Raw genomic sequence first — 5,623 nt, forward strand, 5'->3', positions numbered from 1 at the left:
TGTGAGGACCAACAGAGCTGAAATATTCATTTGTGTGAAATATTCAATATTCAAGTGAATGGGTGCCAAAATTGTGAAACGTCAAAATCCACATAAAGGCAGCATATAAGTAATCAATATGACTCCAGTGGTTAAATGCATGTGTCCAGACATGATATGATGGGTGTGGGTGAGAAACAGATCAATATTTAAGTCATTATTTTGTCATAAATTCTCCTCCCAGCTCATTCGGGGGCGATATGCATGAAGAATGTGAATCACCATAAACAAGGAGAAAGTGAAAGTGTAGATTGATCAGGGAGCACAATTTATAATAATAATAAAAATGACTTAAATATTGAGGGTGTGAAGGGCGAGATTGTGAATATTGACACTCTTGGCCGCATTCAAACTTTTCTTCATGAGAAGTAGGTTTTCTTACTTTTGTATATATATATAATTTTAAATGACCTGTCATCGTTGTAGATGTTAGTTCGATAAATGTTCTGTTTGTGCAATTTATTTGAAATGCTAGATTAAAATCAGTGCAAGAACTAAAAACAGGCAAACTGTGCATACACCTACAGTATAAACAAGGCCCTAATGCTGGCATACAAAACAGTCACTGGGTCTGCTCCAGCATACCTAAAATAATTTATGCTGAGCTACGTTCCCACCAGAAACCTGCGGTCGGCTAAGGAAGGTTGCCTTGTCATACCAAAACTCACCAAAACTTTCCCGGACATTCAGTTTCATCATCCCCACTCCATCTGTGAAGCTGACACACTCTCTATCTTCAAAACACGGCTAAAACACATATATGTTTCTATTTTTTTGTAAGTCGCTTGGTTAAAAGCGTCTGCCAAATTAATAAATGTAAAAGTAAATAAACAATTTCACAGCATTTGTGTTTGTTTGATTCATTATTTTTGCATGTAATCATTGGTGATAATTCATATTTTTGTCCAGTTATGAAATAGGCCAGTATGCAGCAGCCATCAATGTCCAAAAGGAGCAGTGTCAGGTGAATTTCAGTCCCTCAACCAACACGTTTCTTACCTAAATGGGAATTGCATGTTGGTTTAGCTGGTCTTTTCAGCAGGGTTAGCATTTTATTTTTAAATTGTGTAGAATCTAGATCAAAATCTTAGTGTTTATTTAATGATCATCATTACCACCCCATCCTGCACTCAACTTATAAGCTTTACATCAGAGATCTGTGATATCAAGAGCCATTGGCTATTGTGTGTCTTTGTAAATTATTGATTTTCTAAAAAACATTTTTATATAGTTAATAAATGGAAAATAAGTAAAAAAAAAAAAAATAAAAAAAAATTTGAATATTTTTTAATGGTTTCATTTTTTTTTTATATAAATTTACAAGTCTTTAATAAAGATTATGACAATATTGTGAATGTATATCAGCTGGCTATCATAAATGATGTAAACACAGTAAAAAGCAAAAACAAAACACTATCTATGCTAAAGAGTGGAATACATTAAATGTGCAAATCTAATAGAGTCATCGGGGGCTGAGCACCCCTAAGATCGAAATCCTAGAACCGCCCGTTTCTGTCTGAGGATTCTGTTAAGACAGCTGAAAATTATTTAACTTTATTCATTTGGCAGATGCTTTTATCCAAAGCGACTTACAAAAGAGGAAAACATAAGCGAATCATCTTAAGGAGACATTTGTACGAAAAGTGCCATATTACAAAGTTTCACTATCATCAGAATAGTATACAACTATTAACTAGACTTTATATATTTATTTATTTTTTTTTTATTTTTTTTTTAACTGGTTAAGTGCTCTTGGAAAAGATGAGTTTTTAGCTGTTTTTGAAGATAGAGAGGGAGTCAGCTTCACGGATTGAGTTGGGAAGGTCATTCCACTAACATGGTATGATGAAACTGAAAGTCCGGGAAAGTGTTGTTTTTTTTTTACTTATTTAACTTTCTAAACGGAAAACATCTGAAATCCCCTTCCTTACCATTACCAAGATGCATTTGGAAGTTGGGCACAAAGAGACTCTCAGATACTGCCAAAAATCAACGAAAGCATGCATGATTACGCAAGTATTCCCTTGGTCTTTATGACGAGGAGGAGCTGGTACAGGGGGCTGAAAGAGAATAAATAGCATCTACTTCACCTGCCTCTCTCCACTTTTGCCTCTGAGAATCACAACAGCATCTTTGAACCTTCAGATTTTATACAAGAATCCAAGGTACGTAATATCCATGTATATATTTAATACTTAATATTTATTAATAACTATCAGTGCTGGAAATAGCAGCAATATAATATTGATGGAAAGAGTGGGACATTTTGTTTAGAATTTTTTTTACATCAGACAGTTCTGTTCTGAATATCTCCTTTTATATATCTCTCTATGTATGTAATGAATAAATAAAAATACTGATAAGTTGTGTTCTCTAAATTGCAGGTGCCAGAAAGACAAGCAATTGGGTTGGAGCAGAGTTTGACCAACAGGTAAGTTCTCTCTCAGTCTCAGATTCACTGTGTATTTTGGTCAGACTGGTCATGTTCCAGGACTCATTTTTGGCACACTAAATTCTGCATTCAAGGAATTCAGGAAACAATTTTCTTTTCTTCTGGAAAAATGCACCAGGTTGCAAATATGCAGCACAGGGACTGATCTGAATATGTGCAATGGTTATAGATCACTTTGAAAGGAAGAGGGAGGAATGATACTGTAAAATGTTGCGGTGTTGTTTTGGGATTGATATGCTATAGAAGACGCCGATGTTTTTAGCAATGGTGGAGTACGCAGGTTTTTAGAATTACTGTGGAGTAGTGAAGTGGATAAATGAGGAGGTAAAAGGCAAGAGAGCTAATAAAGCAAATTCACTTCCACAGGCACTGATTCTCAAGTTCAGATCTCTTGAACAAGACAAATAAAGATCCCCTGACCTATCAAAAGGTACATTTTGAAACTGCTGAATGATCCTCAGTTATTGGCATGTTGTATATTTGTCTGGTGCTCCTGATATGAAGAAAAAATAAACTGTGACAATATGATTGATTTTTGTGTTGATCTCATACAGACTGTTCAATCTAATTCTCTATAGACAGCAGAGACTTTGGGAGAGTCAGAGGAAAAAGACCCAATAGGAGAATCCTTATCAGGTACCGTTGATAACTGACTGCTGTTAAAGTACAAACACCAGCGGATCCACAAAAATCACAGCTGTGACAACGCCGGAAACATCAGTACTCAAAAATTGTTTTTATGTACAGTTGGAATTTGACAGGTTGATTTTCTCTTTGAAATACATTTCCTTGGATTTTATTGGCAATGTTTTGTTTTGGACTTGCATTGATGAGCTTTTTCTGTGTGTTGACACCAACCGATTGTCTTCATGAAAGTTATTTTAAACCGTCATTAAGTTTTGTTGTCTTGTCAATGTCCCATGGATTTGCTTCTGCAATCAATCAATCAGATTGTTGGGTTTGTGGTTTTATTTCAGTTAGTACTCCCGCATACAATCACGTTACTGTTCCTTGTACTGTGAGAGATTATCTTACTGTTTGGAATATTACAAAGTCTGCATTTCCCCAGTCTAATGCAAAGATTCTCTGTAAATCAGTTTCTGGAAAGAATGAAGCCACCACATTGGCCTATGCAACAAATGGTTTGTTGTGTTTTGAAAGCAACAGCACTGCGCTTCACTTGAGCAAGAGTGTTTGTAACTTTGATTTGTCACACTTGAATGATTTTATTGCAACGGTTACTACTAATGACACTAATGCTTTTTCACCACACATTCGTAACATAACCCAACATACTGCAAACAAAACAATGTTTAATTGTGGGGAAAATGCAGATCATCATTTACCTGCCAACTGGTCAGGATTGTGCTATTTTGCTTAGGTTGAACCCGCATTGCGATCAGCCCCAAGCCCAGTTCATAATAATATCACAAGTGAAAACACCGATTCTACACAAACATTCTTTACCGTATTGTTCCCTAATTATAGAAAAACAGGAGAATTAGACAAAATATGGAAAGTTATTTTCACAGTGGATCAAATTGTCAGTAGTACATCTCGGTCACTCCGTCGCTTAAACAGTGAATGTGCCAGTTGGAAAAATTCCTTTTCAAAATGGAACGACCAAAGACCTTCCTGTGGCTGGACAAGGAAGGATTTATCCTGAAAATGGTGAAATATGTTGTAGCTTTGTTCCAGAGGTATTGCCTGAAGCATCTGCAATTAATGGGTGGTGTAACTTTTTCAATTTGGAAATTAACGGTTATCAAGATGCGAGCCTAAATCCAGGGTTAATCGCCTTTATTGTCACTGTCATCATCTTAGTCCTTCTCATCCCATTTTGTGTGAGATTCCGTCATAAAATTTTACAATATTTTAGAAAAGATGGTTTTAAAATACAAAGAGGTTCACAGTTAAAACGTTGATTTTTTACATTTGCACAATTAATTTATGTGTTCATTACACATACTTGTACTGTATGTATTAATTACAATCAAAGGGATTGGTGGGGGTTGTAGGAGTGTGGATCGTTGTTATCCATTTGATGACTATGTATGTGCCTATTCATTTTGTTCATTACTTCTCATGTAACCTGTTTGTGATGTTTATCAAGAAAGTATATACTGAACTTATTGAATAATCTGTTTGATAGCAAACAATATATTTATTTAGGTTTTGCTATGTGTGTAAGATTCCAAACATTCATATTAAAGTACACCATTAAAACATTTGTCCAGTATCTTGTTGAAAGCTATATTCTATTAGACATTTACATTTTTTCGCTTCACGTTTCTACCCTTACAAAAATGAACCACATGGCTGCCGCAGTATTATTGTAGTATTATCCATGTAGTAAAAAAGTGCTGTTTTGCAATGATGCTGTACAGTCCTGAAGTTAAAACATCTTTTGCATTTCAAAAAAAGCATACACGCAGTTCACTGTAGTATGTTGCATAAAATGAGTATAGGTTTCACTTTAAGATAGAGACTTATAATTAACAGTGAAACTAATATAAAGATCCAATAGCTTGGTTGATAGTGAAGTTCTAGGAACAACAAAAGGATGCTGAAACAGGAACCTGTCCAACTTGTGTATATGATCGTGCATACTGCTAAAGAGATACAACAATTATCAGAGCAAACTCCTTCACTTTGGTTTAGTCTAAGTTTTATGATCAGGTCAAAAAGAGCCACATTTTGGAGGATAAGAAGCAGATTTGCTCCAGATTATTCAGGTTGCCATGCAGTCATCTGTCTTTGAGCTTTTGAAAAACAGGGAATACCATTAAACACATATGTATAATTTTATGAATAATTAATGGATGTTTCATGAGTTTTCATGAGCGCTCTGGAGCAGGTTTTCATCAAGGATATCTTTGTACATTTCTGCATTCATCTTTCCCAGTTCCTGCCGCTGAAAAACATCCCCACAGCATGATGCTGCCACCATCATGCTACACTGAAGGGATGCCATACACGCTTGCCATTGTGGTGCCAGACATTCAGGCCAAAGAGTTCAATCTTTGTTTCTTCAGACCAGAGAATTTAGTTTCTCATGGTCTGAGAGTCCTTCAGGTGCCTTTTGGCAAACTCCAGGTGGGCTGTCATGTGTCTTTTACTGAGGAGTGGCTT

The 5,623-nt window shown here is 35.7% G+C and overlaps 1 long non-coding RNA gene across 1 annotated transcript; it reads left to right on the top strand.

Annotated features, from left to right (window-relative positions):
- The first annotated feature begins 2,153 nt into the window (after positions 1–2,153).
- Positions 2,154–4,723, top strand: LOC127631972 (uncharacterized). The gene is made up of 4 exons (XR_007969027.1): positions 2,154–2,204; positions 2,424–2,470; positions 2,858–2,921; positions 3,070–4,723. It is a non-coding gene; the product is annotated as an uncharacterized LOC127631972 (long non-coding RNA).
- The last annotated feature ends 900 nt before the right edge of the window (positions 4,724–5,623 follow it).

Source organism: Xyrauchen texanus, chromosome 38 (genome assembly GCF_025860055.1).
Source record: "Xyrauchen texanus isolate HMW12.3.18 chromosome 38, RBS_HiC_50CHRs, whole genome shotgun sequence".
NCBI classification, from domain to species: Eukaryota; Metazoa; Chordata; class Actinopteri; order Cypriniformes; family Catostomidae; genus Xyrauchen; species Xyrauchen texanus.